This window comes from Bos javanicus, chromosome 4 (genome assembly GCF_032452875.1).
Source record: "Bos javanicus breed banteng chromosome 4, ARS-OSU_banteng_1.0, whole genome shotgun sequence".
NCBI lineage: Eukaryota > Metazoa > Chordata > Mammalia > Artiodactyla > Bovidae > Bos > Bos javanicus.
This window is the reverse complement of record NC_083871.1, coordinates 10,920,417-10,943,318: the sequence shown is the minus strand read 5'-3', so window position 1 is coordinate 10,943,318 and position 22,902 is coordinate 10,920,417. Positions and strand designations below refer to the sequence as shown.

At 39.4% G+C, this 22,902-nt stretch overlaps 1 pseudogene; it reads right to left on the bottom strand.

Moving 5' to 3' along the window:
* Positions 1–16,056: 16,056 nt before the first annotated feature.
* LOC133246735 (chromobox protein homolog 3-like) lies at positions 16,057–17,349 on the bottom strand (annotated as a pseudogene).
* Positions 17,350–22,902: the final 5,553 nt, after the last annotated feature.

Sequence of the window (22,902 nt, the reverse complement as noted above, 5' to 3'; positions counted from 1 at the left end):
TATGCCAACAAATTAGATAACCCAGTTGAAATGGACAAATGCCTGGAAGGATACTAACTACCAGAACTGACTCAAATGGAAATAGAAAATCTGAATCAGCCTAGAACAAATAAAGAGGTTGAACTAGTAATCAAAAAAAAAATCCCATAAAGAAAAGCATATGCCCAAATAGCTTCACTGGGAATTCTACCAAATGTAAGATTATCATCAATCTCTCACAGTCTCTTACAGAAAATACTAAAGGAGGAAACATTTCCAAATTCATTCTGAGGTCAGTATTACTCTGCTCCACAAACCAGGCAAGGACTTATTGAGAAAACAAAAATTCCTCAACAAAATACCAGCAAAGCAAATCCAGCAACATATAAAAAAGATTATAAACCATAATCAAGTAGAATGTAACCCAGCTAATTTAGTTCAGTGTAATATACTGTATTAATAGAATAAAGGACAAAAATCACATGATTATCTCAAATGATACAAAAAAAAGTATTTGGCAAAATGCAACACTCTTTCAGGATAAAAACATTCAAGCTAGAAATAGAAAACATCCCCAACCAGATGAAAGGCATCTATGAAAAACCCACACCTAACATCATCATTAATGGTGAAATTGTTCTGCATACCTTAATTCCCTCATAGACTACACTGAAAATGCTATAAGCCCTAGAATTTTCTAGGTCAAAGCTTTGGGTTTTCCTCTGATCTTGATGAGAAGTCATTAGAGGAACTTCAAGCAAGAGTGAGTCATGATTTGATGTTTATTTTTAAAAAACACTTTGGCTGCCATATAGTCATCCATTGGGATTCCATTTATACTGGGAGTGTGGAACAGGAGGGAACCCTGGTAGACCTAGCAGACTATGGAAATAGTCCAGAGGAGAAGGTAGTAGTAGAAACAGAAGTAGAAGTTTTCAGAATACTTTTGCAGGTTAAGTTAGCGGCCTTACTACGGGTTTAGATGTGAGGATGAATGAGGAAAGGAGAGGAATCAATGTTGAAGCCAAGATGATGTTATGTACTGAGGAAAAGACCCATTAGGGTTGGACTTGGGAATGACAAAGGAAAGTTTTATCTTGGGTGCCTTAAATTAGAGATACCTAAACCAAGGCTGTATACTGTCATCCTGCTTATTTAACTTATATGCAGAGTACATCATGAGAAATGCTGGGCTGGAAGAAGCACAAGCTGGAATCAAGACTGTGGGAGAAATATCAATAATCTCAGATATGCAGATGACACCACCCTTATGGCAGAAAGTGAAGAGGAACTAAAAAACCTCTTGATGAAAGTGAAAGAGGAGAGTGAAAAGGTTGGCTTAAAGCTCAACATTCAGAAAACAAAGATCATGGCATCTGGTCCCATCACTTCATGGGAAATAGATGGGGAAACAGTGGAAACAGTGTCAGACTTTGTTTTCTTGGGCTCCAAAATCACTGCAGATGGTGATTGCAGCCATGAAATTAAAAGACGCTTACTCCTTGGAAGGAAAGTTAGCAAAGACATTACTTTGTCAACAAAGGTCCATCTAGTCAAGGCTATGGTTTTTCCAGTGGTTATGTATGGATGTGAGAGTTGGACTGTGAAGAAAGATGAGTGCTGAAGAATTGATGCTTTTGAACTGTGGTGTTGGAGAAGACTCTTGAGAGTCCCTTGGACTGCAAAGAGATCCAACCAGTCCATCCTAAAGGAGATCAGCCCTGTGTATTCTTTGGAAGGAATGATGCTAAAGCTGAAACTCCAGTACTTTGGCCACCTCATGCGAAGAGTTGACTCATTGGAAAAGACTCTGATGCTGGGAGGGATTGGGGGCAGGAGCAGGAGGGGACGACAGAGGATGAGATGGCTGGATGGCATCACCGACTCAATGGACGTGAGTTTGAGTGAACGCCAGGAGTTGGTGATGGACAGGGAGGCCTAGTGTGCTGCAATTCATGGGGTCACAAAGAGTCAGACACGACTGAGCGATTGAACTGAACTGAAACCTATTTAACGGAGAAGGCACTGGCGACCCAGTCCAGTACTCTTGCCTGGAAAATCCCATGGATGGAGGAGCCTGGTAGGCTGCAGTCCATGAGGTCGATAAGAGTTGGAAATGACTGAGCAACTTCACTTTCACTTTTCCCTTTCATGCATTGGAGAAGGAGATAGCAACCCACTCTGGTGTTCTTGCCTGGAGAATCCCAGGGACAGGGGAGCCTGGTGGGCTGCCCTCTATGGTGTTGCACAGAGTTGTACACGACTGAAGTGACTTAGCAGCAGCAGCAGCAGCAAACCTATTTAAAATCGGTGTGGATATGTCAAATAGGAACCTGGATGTTTAGTCTGGAGCTTAAAAGAGACATCAGAGCTGAACATAGAGATTTGGAAATCATCAGCATACAGATCGTATTTAAAGCCATGGTACTGAATGAGGTTAATTGGGAAAACTGCATACATAGAGAAAAGAAGGGAGACCAAAGCAGAGCCCTGGAGTGCTCATACCTTTAGCATTCAGATAAAGGAGAAGGCAGAGCCCATGTAGAAGACTTGAGAAGCAAAGGCCAATGAAATAGAGAGAAACCAGGAGAGTATGGGATCATGGATTCCAAGAAAAGTAACTGTTTCAAGATGGAAAGTTAATAAGTTCTAGGGATCTGCTCTACAAAATTGTGCTTATAGATTATACTATATTGTACGCTTGAAAATCTGAGAGTATATTTCATGCTGTATTCTTATCATAGTAAAAAAATTAAATTTTTTCAAAGAAGGAAAGAATGGTCAACTTTCTTGAATACTGCTAAGAGGGCAAGCAAGAGAGGAATGGCAGAGTCCTTGGAGTTGTAGGGACAGGTGTCCAATTGAGGTAGGTTAGGAGAGAATGTGAATTGAAAAAGTAAGAGCAGCAACTCTGGATAACTCTTTGAAGAGAATTTTTATGAGGAGCAGCAGAAAAAAGGAACAATTCACAGGACATACGGATCTGAGATATTAGAGATAATTATAGAAATTAAGTCACTAGAAAAGATCTGGAACACAGGGGATGACCTGATCAGGTTGTCCTTTGACCTGAGCCTAGCTACATCATCTGTAGTAATGAGAAGGAAGCAGAAGAGGAGTAATGTTGCAAGTAGACTGGTAGTTTTCAGAGGGATTTCTGTCTAGCTGCTTCTACTTTCCTGATAAATTTATGATAAGCATATGTTAAGTAGTGGGGCTTCTCTGGTGGCTCAGCTGATAAAGAATCTGCCTGCAATGAAGAAAACCCAGGTTTAATTCCTGGGTTGGGAAGATCCCTGGAGAAGGGCTGCAGTATTCTTGGGCTTTCCTGGTGGCTCAGACAGTAAAGAATTCATTTGCCTGCTACCCACTCCAGTATTCTTGCCTGGAGAATTTCATGGACAGAGGAGCCTGGCAGGGAATAGTCCATGAGGATGCAAAGAGTCAGACTCAACAGAGCAACTTTCACACTTTCACTATATGTTAAGTAGTGAGGGTAGGGAAGAAGCTGAATGAGTTTCAGAGCTGAGTGAAATGATTATTTGAGAATTGCTATGAACTGAGTTGTATCTCCCTAAAGCTTATATGTTGAAGCCCTAACTCCCAATGTGTCTGTGTCTTTATCTATAGATAGGGTCTTTAGGAGGCAGTATATTAATATATATATATATATATATATATATATATATATATATATATATATTTGTGTGTGTGTGTGTGTGTGTGTGTGTGCTCAGACGTGTCCGACTATTTGCGACTCCGTGGACTGTAGCCTGCCAGACTCCTCTGTCCATGGAATTCTCCAGGCAAAAGTAATGGAGTGGGTTGCCATACCCTCCTCCAGGGAATCTTCCTGACCCAGGGATCAAACCCGCATCTCTTTTGTCTCCTGCCTTAGCAAGTGGGTTCTTTACCACTAGTGCCACCTGAGTTGAGATTAAATGAACCCATAAAGGGGGAGCTCTAACCTGATAGGAGTGTGGCATTATATGAAGAGGGAAGGAGGGAAGAAGAGAGGAAAGGAGCAGGGATCTTGAGAAAAAGAAAGAATGAATCTATCTCTGCACTGTGAAAACACAGCCATCCACAAGCCAGGAAGAGGGCCCTCACGAGAAAGTGGAATTGCCAACACCGATACTGGACTTCTCTACCTTTGGAATTGTAAGAGTGATTTCTGTTGCTTAAGCCACATAGCCTCGTATCCTGTTACGACAGGTTGAGCAGACTAAGGTAGGAAAGTAAGATAGTGAAGATGTTATTCAATCTTAGTAGTATTCTGGGCATGTTGTGTGCCCATCTGAGATTTGCTGCTGTGAAACTTAAAGAGGGAGCAAGACACACAGTTATGCGTTTTGATTTTCAGTCATTTCAACTGTTCAGATGCCAGCGCAGGGTAAGCAGACAGATGGATTTAAACCTAGGTTATGACTTTGGAATTAACTCCAGCCTAGAGAATTAGGGGTATTCATAAGGGCGTTTAAATAAGAGATAAAAATATGGAAGGTGGCAGCTTTAAAAATAAGTTTCTCTGTCTCCTGTCTGATACAAAGATGAGCTTTGTTAAGAAAGGTTAGGGTAGATGTTCTTTACCCATATTTACAGTAAAGTATGTATCTATTATCTATCACTATCAAATAATGACACTGCAACTGGTAGTGTATTACTTTAGAATAATTGTTGAAGTAATCCATATATATTGATATTTTTGCACTGCAGACATTCAAATAGACTGGAGAGCTAAGTAATCAAGAATCAGGTGAGTACATATTTGTTGAAGAAACTCAGAATAGAACTTACAGTAACTCTGTCTGACCTTACTAATTAGAACTTCCATTTAATTTTTCACTTCTAAAAGGCTGTTTTCTCTTCAGAACTTAATATGTTTTATCTCAGTTTGGTATCAACATGCATAAGAGGAAGTACGATTGTACAGGTGAAATTTTGCCTTGGAAATTAAACTATGTCCTGTTTTCCATCCTGTTCAAACTTTGAGCTAAAATGCTGAAAATGAAAACCATTTCTAGACTCCATGAATGCCATAATCCTAAATTCTTCCTGAATTGTGAAGTGGAAAGTTAAATCGTTTTTGTTGGAAAACTCCCTGTTCAGTGGGTCCAGATCAGCACTCAGATGATGTCAGCAAATGTTACATTTTTTTCCAATTATGAAATGAATTATGGGGCGCTAGCTAACCACAGTCAGTCATTAAATAAAGCTATTTTGGCTGATACATTGTTGTCCTGCCAGAAAACACAGGTGTTTTGTTTTTAAAGAATTTTTTAAACATTTCTTTAAGAAAAGATTGCATTAACAATCCTTCAACACAAGCAATATAGGAGCATAAATGAGAAGGTGCTATTTATAGAGAATTTGTATGGTGGGGGTAGAGATTGTATTTTCATATATGAAATAAAGACTTGCTTTATGTCCAAGGAATTGAAACATTTGGCCTGTGATGTATGAAGACAGTGATATATGACCGTGCATATTTAAATGTATCTGTGCACAGAGTCTTAAGAGTTGAATGAAAGACACCTTATAAACATGAATTGTTATTATTGAGAACAAACTTTCTTGGACTGGGATTTTCAAAGAATATTAGTTCATTTGTTCTATGATGACTCCCAAGGGTTTCAAGTTCATAATCTCAAAATATCTGTCAATATCAAATATGTACTAGTAGAACTAGAGTTGTATTTTCGTTTGGAGGTATTCCTTGCAAGATGAATGGGCGTGAATTTTTTCAATTGGCCCAGTAGTCATAATGACTATTTTTAATCATTTTGTATTTTTAATGATATCTTTTCACTTATCTCTTTTTTCCTCCCTTGCAGTCTACTATCTTCAATTTACATATCTCTAAATCTTTCCAAAATCTTTCCAAAATGAAGCAGCTGCTTTCAGTTGATTCATCTAAGGAATTTCACTATCTCATCCAAACTATGACATCTTGAGTCATGCATTAATGGCATGCTTATGGAATGAAGCAGTTTTCTGTTTCAAAATGACTTTTTTTCTCTGTGTGTTCAAGACAGTATAAATATCACATATCTATAATCCTCAGAACTAAAAAGCTAATGCAACAGTCAACTTCTCACTGGGCTAAAATATGTTTAAAAAGAACAGTGAGTTTTAGCAAATGCTTTTTCTGCATCTGTTGGATTGATCATGTGGTTTTTGTCCTTTCTTTTGTTGATGTGGTGTAGCTCCTTGATTTGTGTGTTGAACCATCCTTGTGACCCTGGGATGAATCCAACTTGATCATGGTGTACAGTCATCTTTTTTATGTGTTATTGGATTCGGTTTGCTAATACTCTGTTGAGAATTTCTGCATCTGTACTCACCAAAGATATTGACCTATAATTTCCTTTTTTGGTTGTGTCTTTGTCTGGTTTTGGTATCACAGTGATGGTGACTTCACAGAGTGACCTTAGGAGTGTTCCTTCCTCTTCAGTCTTTTGGAAGAGTTTGAGAAGGATTGGTATAAGTTCTTTGTATGTTTGGTAGAATTTCCTAGTGAAGCCATCTAGTCCTAGACTTTTGTTTGCAGGGGATTATTTTATTACAGATTCTGCTTCACTGCTACTGATCAGTCTATTCATAGGTCTATATCTTCTTGATTCATTTTGATGGATTGTATGTTTCTAGAAACTTGTCTGTATCTTCCAGGATGTCCAGTTTCATGGCATACAATTGTTCATAGTATTCTCTTAAGGTTTTTTTTGAATATTTCTGAAGTATTGGCCATTATTTCTTCTTTTTCATTTCTTATTTAGGTTATTTGGGTCCTGTTTCTTTTCTTGGTGAGCCTGGCCAGAGGTTTGTTGATTTTTGTTTACCCTTTCAAAAACACAGGTGTTGGTTTGATTGTGTTTTTTTTCCCCTATTTTTTTAAATCTCTAATTTATTTACTTCCTCACTAATGTTTATTCTTTCTTTCCTTCTGATGACTTTAGGTTTTGTTTGTTTTTCTTTTCCTCCTTCTGATAACTTCAGGTTTTGTTTTTCTAATTCCTTTAAGTTGTTTATTTGGGATTTTTCTTGTTTTTTGAGAAAGGTCTGTATTGCTGTGAACTTCTGTCTTATGACTGCTTTTACCGCAGTTTTGTATTAGTTTTATTTTCATTGTCATTTATCTCTAGGTATTTTTTTTATTTCCTCTTTGATTCTGTCATTGAAAAAGTCAACATCCATTTGTGATTAAAAAAAAAAAAAAAGAAACTCTCGCCAAACTGGGTATAGAAGGAACATATCTCAACATAATAAAAGTTATTTGTGACAAACCCACAGCAACATAATACTCAATGGTAAAAAGCTGAAAGCCTTCCTGTTAAAACCTGGAATAAGACAAGGGTGCCCACTCTCACTGCTTCTATTCAACATCGTATTGGAAGTCCTAGCCATGGCAGTTGGGCTTCCCTGATAGCTCAGCTGATAAAGAATCAACCTGCAATGCAGGAGACCCCAGTTTGATTCCTGAGTTGGGAAGATCCCCTGGAGAAGGGATAGGCTACCCATTCCAGTTTTCATGGGCTTCCCTGGTGGTTCAGATGGTAAAGAATCTGCCTGCAGTGTGGGAGACCTGTGTTCAATCCCTGGATTGGGAAGATCCTCTGGAGGAGGGCATGTCAACCCACTCCAGTATTCTTGCCTGGAGAATCCCCATGGACAGAGGAGCCTGGTGGGCTACAGTCCATAGGGTCGCAAAGAGTCAGACATGACTAAATGACTAAGCACAGCACAGCATGGCAATTAGACAAGAAAAAGAAATGAAAGGTATCCAAATTGAAAGAAAAGAGGTAAAATTGTCTTTATATGGAGATGACATGATAATATATAGAGAAAGTAGAAAGACTCCCCACAAAAACTGCTAGAACTGATAAACAAATTCAGCAAGGTAGCAGTATACAGCATTAACATACAAAAATCACTTGCATATATTCATACTAACAATGAAACATCAAAAAGAAAAAGTTTTTTTTAAATCCACTTTAAATTCACATTAAAAAAACTTAGTAGTAAACTTGACCAAAGAGGTGAAAAACTTTGATGCTGAAAACAATAAGACATTGATAAAGGAAACTGAATATGATTTAAAGACATGGCAAGATAGTCCATGCTCTTGGATTGAAAGAATTAATATTGTTAACATGCCCATACTACCCCTAAACAATCTACAGGTTTAATGTGATCCCTATCAAATAATTTATGACATTTTCCATAGAACTAGAACAAATAATGCTAAAGTTTGTATTGTATCATAAAAGACCCATAATTGCCAAAGCAATCCTGAGGAAAAACAACAAAGCTGGAAGCTCTCCCAGACTTCAAACAACACTACAAAGCTATAGTAATCAAAACAGCAGGATATTGGCACAAAAACAGGTGTATGTATCCATGGAGCAAAATAGAGAGACCAGAAATAAACCCACATTCCTACTGGGAAATTAATCTTAGACAAGGCAAGAATGAATGGAGGAACAGTGGAGGTAAGATCATCTCTTCAGCAAGTGATGGCGGGAAGACTGCCTTATGTAAATCAATGAGATCAAAACATTTCCTCACACCATACACAAAAATAAACTCAGAATTGCTTAAAGGCTTAAATATAAGACAGGATACCATAAACCTCCTAGAAGAGAACATAGGCAAAACATTCTCTGACATAAATTGCAGCACTGTTTTCTTAAGGTTGGTCTCCCAAAGCAGTAGAAATAAAAACAAAAATAAATAAGTTGAACCTAATAAAACTTACAAGCTTTTGCACAGCGAAGGAAACCATAAACAAAATGAAAAGACAGCCAGCAGACTGGGAGAAAGTATTTGCAAATGATTTGACAGACAGAGGCTTAATTTCCAAAATACACAAACAGCTCATACAAGTCAAGAACAACAAAAACAACCCAGTCAGAAAATGGGCAGAAAACCAAAATAGACATTTCACCAGAGAAGACATACTGATGGCCAGTAGACACATGAAAAGATGCTCAACATCAATAATTAGTGAAAATGAAAGTCACTTAGTCATGTCCGACATTTTTCAACCCCATGGACTGTATAGTCCATGGAATTCTCTAGGCCAGAATACTAGATCGGATAGCCTTTCCCTTCTCCAGGGGATCTTCCCAACCCAGGGATCCAACCCAGGTCTCCTGCATTGCAGGTGGATTCTTTACCAGCTAAGCCACAGAGAAATGCAAATCAAAACTACAGTGAGGCATCACCTCACAGCAGTCAGAATGGCCATCACCAAAAAGTCTACAAACAATTAATGCTGGAGAGGGTGTAGAGAGAAGGGAGCCTTCTTTCACAGTTGGTGGGAATGTAAATTGATAAAACCACTATGGAGAACAGTATAGAGATCACTTCATTCCAGAGTTCCTAAATGCTTTTATTGTAGAATTTAAAAAGTTTTCCTCCTCAAAGTAATTATGATATCTTATGTTTAAGTGCTGGAATATACCATGGTCATTATTTAAATTCTGAGAGTGTCTTAAAAACATATTTTAATCAACAGCATATTCAGAATTTCACTAATTATTCACAAATGTGTAGAATTCACTAGAGTAAAATAACCTGCCTCTTGAGAGACCTATATGCAGGTCAGGAAGCAACAGTTAGAACTGGACATGGAACAACAGACTGGTTCCAAATAGGAAAAGGAGTACATCAAGGCTGTATACTGTCACGCTGCTTATTTAACTTATATGCAGAGTGCATCATGAGAAACGCTGGACTGGAAGAAACACAAGCTGGAATCAAGATTGCCAGGAGAAATATCAATAACCTCAGATATGCAGATGACACAACCCTTATGGCAGAAAGTGAAGAGGAACTAAAAAGCCTTTTGATGAAAGTGAAAGAAGAGAGTGAAAAAGTTGGCTTAAAACTCATCATTCAGAAAACGAAGATCATGGCATCTGGTCCCCTCACTTCATGGGACATAGATGAATAAACAGTGGAAACAGTGTCAGACTTTATTTTCTTGGGCTCCCAAATCACTGCAGATGGTGACTGCAGCCATGAAATTAAAAGACGCTTACTCCTTGGAAGGAAAGTTATGACCAATCTAGATAGCAGATTCAAAAGCAGAGACATTACTTTGCCAACAAAGGTCCGACTAGTCAAGGCTATGGTTTTTCCAGTGGTCATGTTTGGATGTGAGAGTTGGACTGTGAAGAAAACTGAGCATCGAGGAATTGATGCTTTTGAACTGTGGTGTTGGAGAAGACTCTTGAGAGTCCCATGGACTGCAAGGAGATTCAACCAGTCCATTCTAAAGGAGATCAGTCCTGGGTGTTCTTTGGAAGGAATGATGCTAAAGCTGAAACTCCAGTACTTTGGCTACCTCATGCAAAGAGTTGACTCATTGGAAAAGACTGATGCTGGGAGGGATTGGGGGCAGGAGGAGAAGGGGATGACAGAGGATGAGATGGCTGGATGGCATCACTGACTCAATGGACGTAAGTTTGAGTGAACTCTGGGTGTTGGTGATGAACAGGGAGGCCTGGTGTACTGCAGTTCATGGGGTTGCAAAGAGTTGAACACGACTGAGCAACTGAACTGAACTGAAAATAACAATTTTTAAAATAATGAAAAGACTTAAATACAAAAGTCTTTGTATTTCATTAAAATAATTTATTTCATTAAAATTTGTTAAAATAATGAAAAGACTTAAATACAAAATTGAATGATTCTGTAATAGTCAGGTAGAAGGTCAGCTGTTGTTCAACTGAATGCTATGGACAGTTTACAAAATGAGATAGTTAATCTCTGTGACCAAATTTTATACTATAGTGACATGTTTGTTTGTTTTTTTTAATCTATAAGTATAGAACTCCTACATCATTTCATTCTTTCAAGCTTAAATGTGGTAACTTCTGTTATCAAGGTTAATTGGGAAGTATATTCTACTTAATCAAGGTTCAGGTTAAATAAATGGCTTAAAAATTATATATAGAAATACATAATACATATAGGATAATAGATTATAAAATATCTAGACAAATGTATTAGAGAAGGAAATGGCAACCCATGCCAGAATTCTTGCCTGGGTAATCCCTTGGACACAGGGGCCTGGTGGGCTACAGTCCATGGGCTCATAAAGAGTCGGACACAACTTAGCGATTAAATAACACCACCACCCAACACATATTACACCACCACCATACATGTGTACCAAATTTGGAAGAATTTCAATGCCTAAGTATGCCACTAAAGCTTATTTAACCACAAATAAGTAGTTAAACACTGCCATCATCACATTCTAGAACTTAATTCACAGGTATGACAGTGTCTCTAAGGAAAAAGGCATATGTAATTCCTGCCCATTGTGTCTAGAACTTTGTTCCTAGAGGACTATCATTACTCCCTGCTCCACTTGCCATCTTTGACCCTTAAACAGGCAATAGGAACTGGATTCCCACGTTTCTACCCAGTGATGGTAGCCTCTAAAGCCAGATGATCATTTGAGGATGTGCAGACGCTGAAGGTAAACTCCAGAAGACTGAAAAGCTATGATGGAGTGACCAGAGGTCTTCTTTAAAATTCTAAGGAAATCTGGGTCAGGGAGGATGGAATACTTAAGAACCTGAAGATAAATTTTCAACCTGATAAAGGGTGCAATTATTTACAGAGTAAAAGGATGACAGTGTGTCCCAGAGACATTTGAAGAAACACATTTTCAAGTGTTATGAAATATAACTCTAGATAATTAACAAGGGCAGAAATTAGCTAAAATGTTATAGCTACTGATGATTTGCAAAAGTGCAAATTTGCATATCCATTTTATTTTTTAATATAAAACTATTGACTATTGTTCACCAGTGTTTATAGAAGGTAAACAATATACAGTTGGAAAACATTCTTCTTATTTTTCAAGTATGCAAAACTCTTAAATAGATATTTTACCAAAGTAGATAAAGAGAAGTTAAATAATCACGTAAAAGATGGTCACTATCATTCAGTTCAGTTCATTCCAGTCACTCAGTTGTGTCTGACTCTTTGCGACCCCATGAATTGCAGCACGCCAGGCTTCCCTGTCCATCACCATCTCCTGGAGTTCACTCAAACTCACGTCCATCGAGTTGGTGATGCCATCCAGCCATCTCATGCTCTGTCATCCCCTTCTCCTCCTGTCCCCAATCCCTCCCAGCATCAGTCTTTTCCAGTTTTAGGAGTGCCTGATGAACTATGGACAGAGATTCATGACATTGTAAAGGAGGCAGGAATCAAGACCATCCCCAAGAAAAAGAAATGTAAAAAGGCAAAATGGTTGTCTGAGGAGGCATTACAAAAAGCTGAGAAAAGAAGCGAAGCGAAAGGCAAAGGAGAAGAGGAAAGATATACCCATTTGAATGCAGAGATCCAAAGAATAGCAAGGAGAGATAAGAAAGCCTTCCTCAGCGATCAGTGCAAAGAAATAGAGCAAAACAATAGAATGGAAAAGACTAAAGATCACTTCAAGAAAATTAGAGATACCAAGGGAACATTTCATGCAAAGATGGGCTCAATAAAGGACAGAAATACTAGGGACCTAACAGAAGCAGAAGATATTAAGAAGAGGTGGCAAGAATACACAGAAGAACTATACAAAAAAGATCTTCATGACCCAGGTAACCACGATGGTGTGATCACTCACCTAGAACCAGACATCCTGGATTGTGAAGTCAAGTGGGCCTTAGGAAGCATCACTACGAACAAAGCTAGTGGAGGTGATGGAATTCCAGTTGAGCTATTTCAAATCCTGAAAGATGATGCTGTGAAAGTGCTGCACTCAATATGCCAGCAAATTTGGAAAACTCAGCAGTGGTCACAGGACTGGAAAAGGTCAGTTTTCATTCCAATCCCAAAGAAAAGCCATGCCAAAGAATGCTCAAACTACTGCACAATTGTACTCATCTCACACGCTAGCAAAGTAATGGTCAAAATTCTCCAAGCCAGGCTTCAACAGTATATGAACCATGAACTTCCAGATGTTCAAGTTGGATTTAGAAAAATTAGAGGAACCAGAGATCAAATTGCCAACATTCGTTGGATCATCGAAAAAGCAAGAGAATATCAGAAAAACATCTGCTTCTGCTTTTTGACTATGCCAAAGCCTTTTACTGTGTGGATCACAGCAAACTGGAAAATTCTGAAAGAGATGGGAATACCAGACCACCTGACCTGCCTCCTGAGAAATCTGTATGCAGGTCAAGAAGCAACAGTTAGAACTTGACATGGAACCACGGACTGGTTCCAGATCTGAAAGGAGTATGTCAAGGCTATATATTGTCACCCTGCTTATTTAACTTATATGGAGACTACATCATGAGAAACGCTGGGCTGGAGGAAGCACAAGCTGGTATCAAGATTGCCAGGAGAAATATCAATAATCTCAGATGTGTAGATGATACCACCCTTATGGAGGAAAGTGAAGAAGAACTAAAGAGCCTCTTGATGAAAATGAAAGAGGAGAGTCAAAAAGGTGGCTTAAAACTCAACATTCAGAAAACTAAGATCAAGGCATCCGGTCCCATTTTCATGGCAAATAGATGGGGAAACAATGGAAACAGTGAGAGACTTTATTTTTGGGGCTCCCAAATCACTGCAGATGGTGACTCTAGTCATGAAATTAAAAGATGCTTGTTCCTTGGAAGAAAAGGAACAAGGAGGAGGAAGAGACCAACTTAGACAGCATATTAAAAAAGCAGAGACATTATTTTGCCAACAAAGGTCCATCTAGTCAAAGCTATGGTTTTTCCAGTAGTCATGTATGGATGTGAGAGTTGGACTATAAAGAAAGCTGAGCACCGAAGAATTGATGCTCTTAAACTGTGATGCTGGAGAACACTTTGAGAGTCCCTTGGACTGCAAGGAGATCCAACCAGATCCTAAAGGAAATCAGTCCTGAATATTTATTCGAAGAACTGATGCTGAAGCTGAAGCTCCAATACTTTGGCCACCTGATGCGAAGAACTGACTCATTTGAAAAGACACTGATGCTGGGAAAGATTGAAGGAAGGAGGAGAAGGGGATAACAGAGAATGAGATGGTTGGATGGTACCACTGACTCTATGGACATGAGTTTGTGTAAGCTCTGGGAGTTGGTGATGGACAGGGAAGCCTGGCGTGCTTCAGGGCATGGGGTCGCAAAGAGTTGGACATGACTGAGCTACTAAACTGAACTGAACTGATTTGTGTGTAGGGGGTGATACAGGAAATTTGTTCTATAATTTTATAGTATAATTTCTACACTAAGAGGAGCCATAATTAACTGGGTAACATTCTGATTACTACGATGTTCTTGGTTTTCCATGCTTCTGCTGAACCAATAATCCAGATACTGAAAAGATTGAACCTATATGTGAAGAATCAGTTGAGATAAAGAAAAACATGTAGATCAATAGTTTAGATTACAAAAGCTTATTCACCCATTTATTCTAGCAGGTCCTAAACTGACGTCGCTAACCACCCAGTTAGGTTTTCATGAGCAAAGTCTTAGACATTGAGCTCTTAGTTGACACAGCACAGGGATTTCAACTCTAGGAAAGAAGAGCTTCACTAGAAGAAACCTGTCAATGTCCATTTAACTCAGTCTTGCTTAGCTAATTAAAACACATTAGGATTTTTCTAGTTTTCTCATCTGGGTGGGCAGATTCTTGTTAGTGATGAAATTTTTCCTGTCAGGAGTTTTGCAAATAAACTTCCTTTTATATGTAGTTATAGATATGGATTCAAATACAACTGCTTGTATTGTCCAATTTAACTTATTTATATTATATTTAAATTTTACAGATAATCACAGAATCAACTACCTAATTTGAAAGGATAAGGTTTCAGGAAAATTTCCATTTTACTTGAATTGATTTATTTCTTAGGCTGCTCAGAGTAAGAGCATCCCAGAAATGTGGGCTTATCCATGATTATGAATTGGCATTTTTTTTGGCAAATGTTTTTAAAAAATAAAAATAAAGAAGTGAAAATCATTTACATGTGTTTTATGTATACACACACAAAAAAACAGCAAATAAACAAAAAACCCAGAATGGTCTGTAGGCATATATGAGTTAAAAACAAAATCAGATTGAGTAATGACTGTGAAGATTTCCTCCAACATTTAGAAAATACGTTCCCTAATGCAGAGGAAATAATGTATCATGTTAGCAAATGGTTTTTTATGATAAAGGAAGCAACTAAGAAAGCTTTATTTATTTGTTCAAAGTGACCAGAACTATAGACTCAGTTCAGTTCAGCTCAGTCACTCAGTCGTGTCCAACCCTTTGCGACCCCATGAACCATGGCACGCCAGGCCTCCCTGTCCATCACCAACTCCCAGAGTTCACCCAAACCCATGTCCATCGAGTCGGTGATGCCATCCAACCATCTCATCCTCTGTTGTCCGCTTCTCCTCCTGCCTTCAATCTTTCCCAGCATCAGGGTCTTTTCCAATGAGTCAGCTCTTCGCATGAGCTGGCCAAAGTATTGGAGTTTCACCTTCAACATCAGTCCTTCCAATGAACACCCAGGACTGATCTCCTTTAGGATGGATTGGCTGGATCTCCTTGCAGTCCAAGGAACTCTCAAGAGTCTTCTCCAACACCACAGTTCAAAAACAGCAGTTCTTCGGCACTTTGCTTTCTTCACAGTCCAACTCTCACATCCATACATGACCACTGGAAAAACCATAGCCTTGACTAGGTGGACCTTTTTTGGCAAAGTAATGTCTCTGCTTTTTAATATGCTATCTAGGTTGGTCATAACTTTCCTTCCAGGGAGTAAGCATCTTTTAATTTCATGGCTGCAATCACCATCTGCAGTGATTTTGGAGCCCAAAAATAATAAAGTCAGCCACTGTTTCCCCATCTGTTTGCCATGAAGTGATGGGATCAGATGCCATGATCTATAGACTCAAAAAATAAATAAATAAAAAACAAAAACCAGCGCCTCTAATACAACTTCAAAATGAATATATGAAACTTTATTTTCTTTAGAATCTAGTTATTTCTTCACACTAATAAACCAAAAACCAAGACCCACCGTTTATATACATCAGTTTATGTATATATGAAATTATATGTATGGCAATGTAGGCCATTATTGAGCTTCATTTTCTGGACGAGAATGTCAAGTTAGTCTGTGCATAAGTAGCAGTTACAATCTGAGTACACCTCATCTTTGCTGCTTCTACCAGCACCAAGTCTGCCTCATCTGAATCTTCCTGCCCGTTGCATGAGAAACATGAATTCTCCACTGCTGTCTGTGCACCAGTTATTCATTCAGGATCACCCCTGACACAGCCTGTTGATTTGATAGCAGCATCTCTTTCTTTGATTTCCTGGCATCAGATTCACTGCCTGATAAAGATTTTCTTTTTGTACCACCTTTTTCTGTACTAGCTGTTGGAGAATTAAGAAGTGTTTCAATTAACTCTGGGTAATCTGAGTTTCCTTCAGAGTCCCAATATCATCAACATCTATAGTTCCTTTTTACTTGAGGAAATACCATCCCCTACCCTTTCACTACAAGTCAGTTCTGTCTTTTTCCATCACAATTCTTCAGGCTGTTCTTTCCGACTTTTAATCTTTCCATTCTGTTTCTTTCCCATGCTTTGCAATGCAGTTTTATTGGAGGCTATTTTTATTGCAAACTGGAAGAGCTATCATTCCCCACCTTCGCGCTGCCCCAGGTGTCCCTCATCTCCAGTCCTGAAAGCCTCAAGCTCGAGTTCCCTTTAATTCTCATGTGTTGGGTGAATATACAACCCCAGCTACCCTGCAGAGTTGGGTAGGAGTGCGAGGGCTCCCTGTGGGTCTCACCATCGTCTTTGCCTCAGGCCCTAGCCCTGTCCCCTCCTGCCACGGCACCCCCCACGGTGAGGACAGCATCAATCATTGCAACTCTCCAGGGGACAGAAAAGCAGAATGGAAGTCTCACTGGACAAATGTCCCCCAAGGCACATCTTTGTGCATGAGAGCTCTCCTAACTCCTCCTCACCTATGGCCCTCACTTTCACTAGCCTTCCTCAGCTCTCACTCCATGGCTTGCCCTCCCCTGCTTGTCTTTTTGACTCAAAGAGAAAAGACATGCTCACCATGGATTGGACGAAAGCCTGAGGAGTTTTCTACATTTGATACACAACTGCTCTCCTTTTCTCATCAGGACATCCTTAGTGAACATTTCCTGACAGATCTGTACCAGACATAATCTGGGGAATTGATTCTCCGTGTGTTTGACCTGGTTTTATCAAGGGATGGCTAGCAGTGAAGTGATAAAGGTAAGTGACTACCTGAGGCTACATAAAGCATAACTTAAAAACATGCATTTTTAGACTATATCTCATTGCAAGCTAACTGCAGGCTGAAGCTGGTCTTTCCAGCGCATTGCCATTGCACTAAACTCCCTCAGTGTTCAGCAGCAGGTTACCAAGAAAAAGTGCAGGAAAAGACGTCAGATTGATAGATTTTCTAAAAATATTTGCACCAGTGAGTTCCCTTTGTGGGAAAGAATCTTTTCAAAGAGCATTGGGTAGGTTTTCATCTATTTGTGAAAGTAATGGAAGATCAAGTACAGAAAAGCCCCAAAAGCATAAGAAGGAAAATTAAAATCGTCTTCCACTTCACAGAGACAACCACTGTTAACATTTTGAGAGATTTCCTTTCAGCCATGAGAGATGAGAGAGAATTACCAAAATTGGGATATTACTTGTTTATGGATGCATTTTTGTGCCTTGCTCTTTTCATGTAACACTACATCATTCATTTCATATTCGTCAAATGTTAATGGATCACTATCAATCAGAACAACACGTGTCTCTGAATACTATGAGCATTTTCTGACTATTAAGTGCTCTTCAAAAAAAACATGATTTTTAAAAGATACAGTATTCCAAATATTTACTGTTCTATAGCATAATTAACAGAGAAGGCAATGGCACCCCACTCCAGTACTCTTGCCTGGAAAATCCCATGGTCGGAAGAGCCTGGTAGGCTGCAATCCATGGGGTCGCTAGGAGTCAGACACGACTGAGCGACTTCACTTTCAGTTTTCACTTTCACACATTGGAGAAGGAAATGGCAACCCACTCCAGTGTTCTTGCCTGGAGAATCCCAGGGACGGGAGAGCCTGGTTGGACACTACTGAAGTGACTTAGAAGTAGCAGCAGCAGCAGCATAATTAAATCATTCTCCAACTTTTGACGTGTGCACTATTTCTTTTGTTTTAACACCTTTATTAAAATGTAATTATCTGTTCATATTTACAGTGTGTGTATGTGTCACTCAGTCGAGTCCAACTCTTTGTGACCCCATGGACTGTATCCCACCAGGCTCCTCTGTCCATGGGATTCTCCAGGCAAGAATACTGGAGTGGGTTGCCATTCCCTTCTCCAGGGGATCTTCCTGACCCAGAGATTGAACCTGAGTCTGCTGCATTGCAAGTGGATTCTTACTGTCTGAGCCACCAGGAAAGCTCATATTTAAAGTGTCGTTTGCTAAGTTATGACTAGTGAATGTACCTATGAAACCATTATCACAATTGAGTTAATGAACATATGCTTCACCCACAAGAGTTTTCTTGTGCTCCACTGTAATCCTTCCACCTGCCTCCCCCAGCCCCAACCCCTATCTCCAGGGAACCTCTGATCTGTTTTCTGATGCTATAGGTTAGTTTGGATTTTTAGACTATTTTATGAATGGAACAATAGAATGTGTACTCTCTTTTGTCGGACTTCTTTCACTAATCATATTTATTTGAGATACATCTATGTTGTACAGGCAGTAGTTTGTTTACTTTTATTGCCAAGTAGTAGTCCATTGTATGGATATACCACAATTTATTTATCCACTCACCTGTTGATGGGCATTTTTGTTGCTTCCTTTTTTAAAAGATTATTACAAATGAAACTTCTGTGAATATTGCATGTGTCTTTTTATAGCCATAAATTTCTTTTTCTCTTGGATAGTCTATACAAAGTTCAGTTCAGTCGCACAGTCATGTCTGACTCTTTGTAACCCCATGGACTGCAGCATGCCAGGCTACCCTGTCTATCACTAACTCTCGGAGCTTACTCAAATTCATGTCCATCAAGTCAGTGATGCCGTCCAACCAAAGTATTGACCCAGTTCAAAGTATTGAAATTTCAACTTCAACATCAGTCCTTCCAATAAATATTCAGGACTGATTTCCCTTAGGATGGACTAGTTGGATCTCTTTGAAGTCCAAGAGACCCTCAAGAGTCTTCTCCAACATCACAGTTCAAAGCATCAATTCGTCAGCACTCAGCTTTCTTTATAGTCCAACTCTCACATTCATACATGACCACTGGAAAAACCATAGCTTTGACTACACAGACCTTTGTTGGCAATGTCTCTGCTTTTTAATATGCTGTCTAGGTTGGTCATAGTTTTTCTTCCAAGGAGCAAGTGTCTTTTAATTTCATGGCTGTAGTCACCATCTGCAGTGATTTTGGAGCCCCCCAAAATAAAGTCTCACTGTTTCCACTGTTTCCCCATCTATTTGCCATGAAGTGATGGGACCAGATGCCATGATCTTAGTTTTCCAAATGTTGAGTTTTAAGCCAACTTTTTCACTCTCCTCCTTCACTTTCATCAAGAGATTTTTTTAGTTCTTCGTCACTTTCTGCCATACAGAAAGCGAAGTCTGTACAAAGACTTACACACAAATATTTTTGATTCTGAGGATGAAGTGTCTTTGTCACATGATATGGATGTAGATGTGCATGTTTTTAAGAAACTGCCAGAGTGTTTTCCAAAGTCGTTGAACCATTTTCATTCCCATCAACAGTTCATAAGAGTCCTCCTTGTTCCAGATCCTTGCCAACACCTGGTATGTTCAGTGTTTGCAATTTTGAGAATACCAGACCACCTGACCTGCCTCTTGAGAAACCTATATGCAGGTCAGGAAGCAACAATTAGAACTGGACATGGAACAACAGACTGGTTCCAATTGGACAAGGAGTCCGTCAAGGCTGTATATTGTCACCCTGCTTATTTAACTTATATGCAGAGTACATCATGAGAAACGCTGGGCTGGAAGAAGCACAAGCTGGAATCAAGATTGCCGGGAGAAATATCAATAACCTCAGATATGCAGATGACACCACCCTTATGGCAGAAAGTGAAGAGGAACTAAAAAGCCTCTTGATGAAAGTGAAAGAGGAAAGTGAAAAAGTTGGCTTAAAGCTCAACATTCAGAAAACGAAGATCATGGCATCTGGTCCCATCACTTCATGGGAAATAGATGGGGAAACAGTGGAAATAGTGTCAGACTTTATTTTTAGGGGCTCCAAAATCACTGAAGATGGTGACTGCAGCCATGAAATTAAAAGACGCTCACTCCTTGGAAGGAAAGTTATGACCAACCTAGATAGCATATTCAAAAGCAGAGACATTACTTTGCCAACAAAGGTCAATCTAGTCAAGGCTATGGTTTTTCCAGTGGTCATGTATGGATGTGAGAGTTGGACTGTGAAGAAAGCAAAGCGCCGAAGAATTGATGCTTTTGAACTGTGGTGTTGAAGAAGGCTCTTGAGGGTCCCTTAGACTGCAAGGAGATCCAACCAGTCCATTCTGAAGATCAGTCCTGGATGTTCTTTGGAAGGAATGATGCTAAAGCTGAAACTCCAGTACTTTGGCCACCTCATGCAAATAGTTGACTCATTTGAAAAGACTCTGATGCTGGGAGGGATTGGGGGCAGGAGGAGAAGGGGATGACAGAGGATGAGATGGCTGGATGGCATCACTGACTTGATGGATGTGACTTTGAGTGAACTCCGGGAGTTGGTGATGGACAGGGAGGCCTGGCGCGCTGCAATTCGTGGGGTCGCAAAGAGTCAGACAGGACTGAGTGACTGAACTGAACTGAATAGGTATATGGTGGTATTACCTTGTATTTTGTGTATCCTTGATGAGTAATAATTTTGAGCATCTTATTGTATCATTACTCAGTCTATTGGGCAAATTTGTCAAATCTTCAATCAGGTTTAACCTAAAGTGAGTTTCAGTCACAGAAGAGTACTTCAAATTTTATTTTATTTTACTTTTTTGGCTGCGCCACGCAACTTGCAGAATCTTAGTTGCTGGAAAGGAATCAAACCTGGAGCTCAGGCAATGAGAATGTTGAGTTCTAACCACTGGACCACCAGGGAATTCACAGAAGAGTGCTTCAAAATGTAAGTTCTTAGAACATTCTTTTGTTAATGATACATTTCTGCCATTTTGTCTCACTCCTATGCAAAGCACTGAAGATGGTCTTAGAAATAAAAGATTGGTCATATGAATAGATGACTAACAGGTGATGATGATAATTTAAAAGTCTCACCCAGTCATCATGTGGACAGCTTCAAAAACAAATGTATTTTAAAGAGGAACATCACCATTCAAACTACCCACCAGCACTTTCTGAAAGACCCAAAGTTCCCAAGGTCATGACAATTACGATATTACTCTAAGCCTTTCCTCAGAAATCTCCCTACTTCTTCAAAGTCAGTCCTGTTTAGCAGTTCTGATCACTTCTGGCTCTTTTCTCCCACCCATTTCTTCTTCACACTTTCTACCCCACCCTGTTTCACCTCCCCTTCCATTCTCTCCTCTCTCAGCAAATGGTCTGTTTCTTATCAAGAAGATAATCTATTGGGTGTGATTTCTACTCCCTTCTTTTCCCCAGTTTACAAACACATGTGCTTTTTCACTCAGGCTTCCCTCCTCTGCCTCATGTAAGAGAAACACACAATTCTCTTCTTGCCTAAGGCCAGCACTGCCTCCTCCAGCCTCCGTCTTTCTCCTCCAAATCTGAGGGCATCTAGTATCATGTATCTGCCTCTCTCCTTGAAGTCTTATCAAACCATTGACTTCTTTCCTTCTGCATCCAAACCTGTTTAAGATTTTTACAGCTTAAGATCAAAATCTCCCTCCATCTGATGTTTTTCTTCAGATAGAGCTTTCCTTCCCTTCAGAGCCAAGCATTCAGAACAGATGCCTCTACTTCCTCTTCCTCGTCTCCTGTTCACACCGTAATCCCTGCAGTGTGACCCAGTTTACCTCCCGGTCAGTGTTTGCTAAGAATGTCAAAGGTTTCCTGACAGTCAAAGCTGCTGGGCACTCCTCAGCCCTGATCTTTCTTGACCAGACAGCAGTGTTTGACCCTCTTGAGTAACTCCCCTCCGTTGGTTTCTGTTTCACGATTCTTTTAAAATCAACAAAATGGTTTCTGTTATCTGCACCTGAACTCTGAATGATCTAGTGTCCTTCCATACTTTATCCTCCTAAAGGAGTAAACCAGCTCTTTGCACTGCCTCCACACAGCATGCTGTCTCTTACTTCCCAGTCTCTGATCATGGTGTTCTTTTACCTGCAATGCCTTTTCCTTTTGATTTGCCCAGGGTGCTTTAGTGAGATGGGAAACTTTGCATATATTAAAGGAGCTGCCAGGGAACTGTGGTATGTGTCAGTCCCTAGGTTTGTAAAGGTACAAGTTTCTCTGTAATGTTTCTCCTAAATCTTTCTCCTATTCCTGATGTACTAATGACAAAATATATCACTTCAAATCATCAATTCAGTATACACCCATGAAACTTTGGCTGATTTCTGATAGCCAGCTACCATCTATTACTATCTCTTCTTTTTTTAAAAGAAAAAAATTACATTTAAAAATTCCACTTCTATTTGTCTATCTAAAATTACTAGAAACAAACCAAAAATGAAAATCTCTGAGAAAGACCCACTTTTTCCTCAGGAATCCACTTTGTATGGTGTTCATGGAAAAGTTCCATAGTACAAAGAGAAACAGAAGCAATTAGAGGATTTTATGAAAATACAAGATCAAATCTCTGCAGCCATGAACTTGAAAGTTTTATTCCTGTGAAGAGCTAGAGTTTTATAGATGAGATAGAGATTGAGAAAAGAGAAATTACATACCTACTAC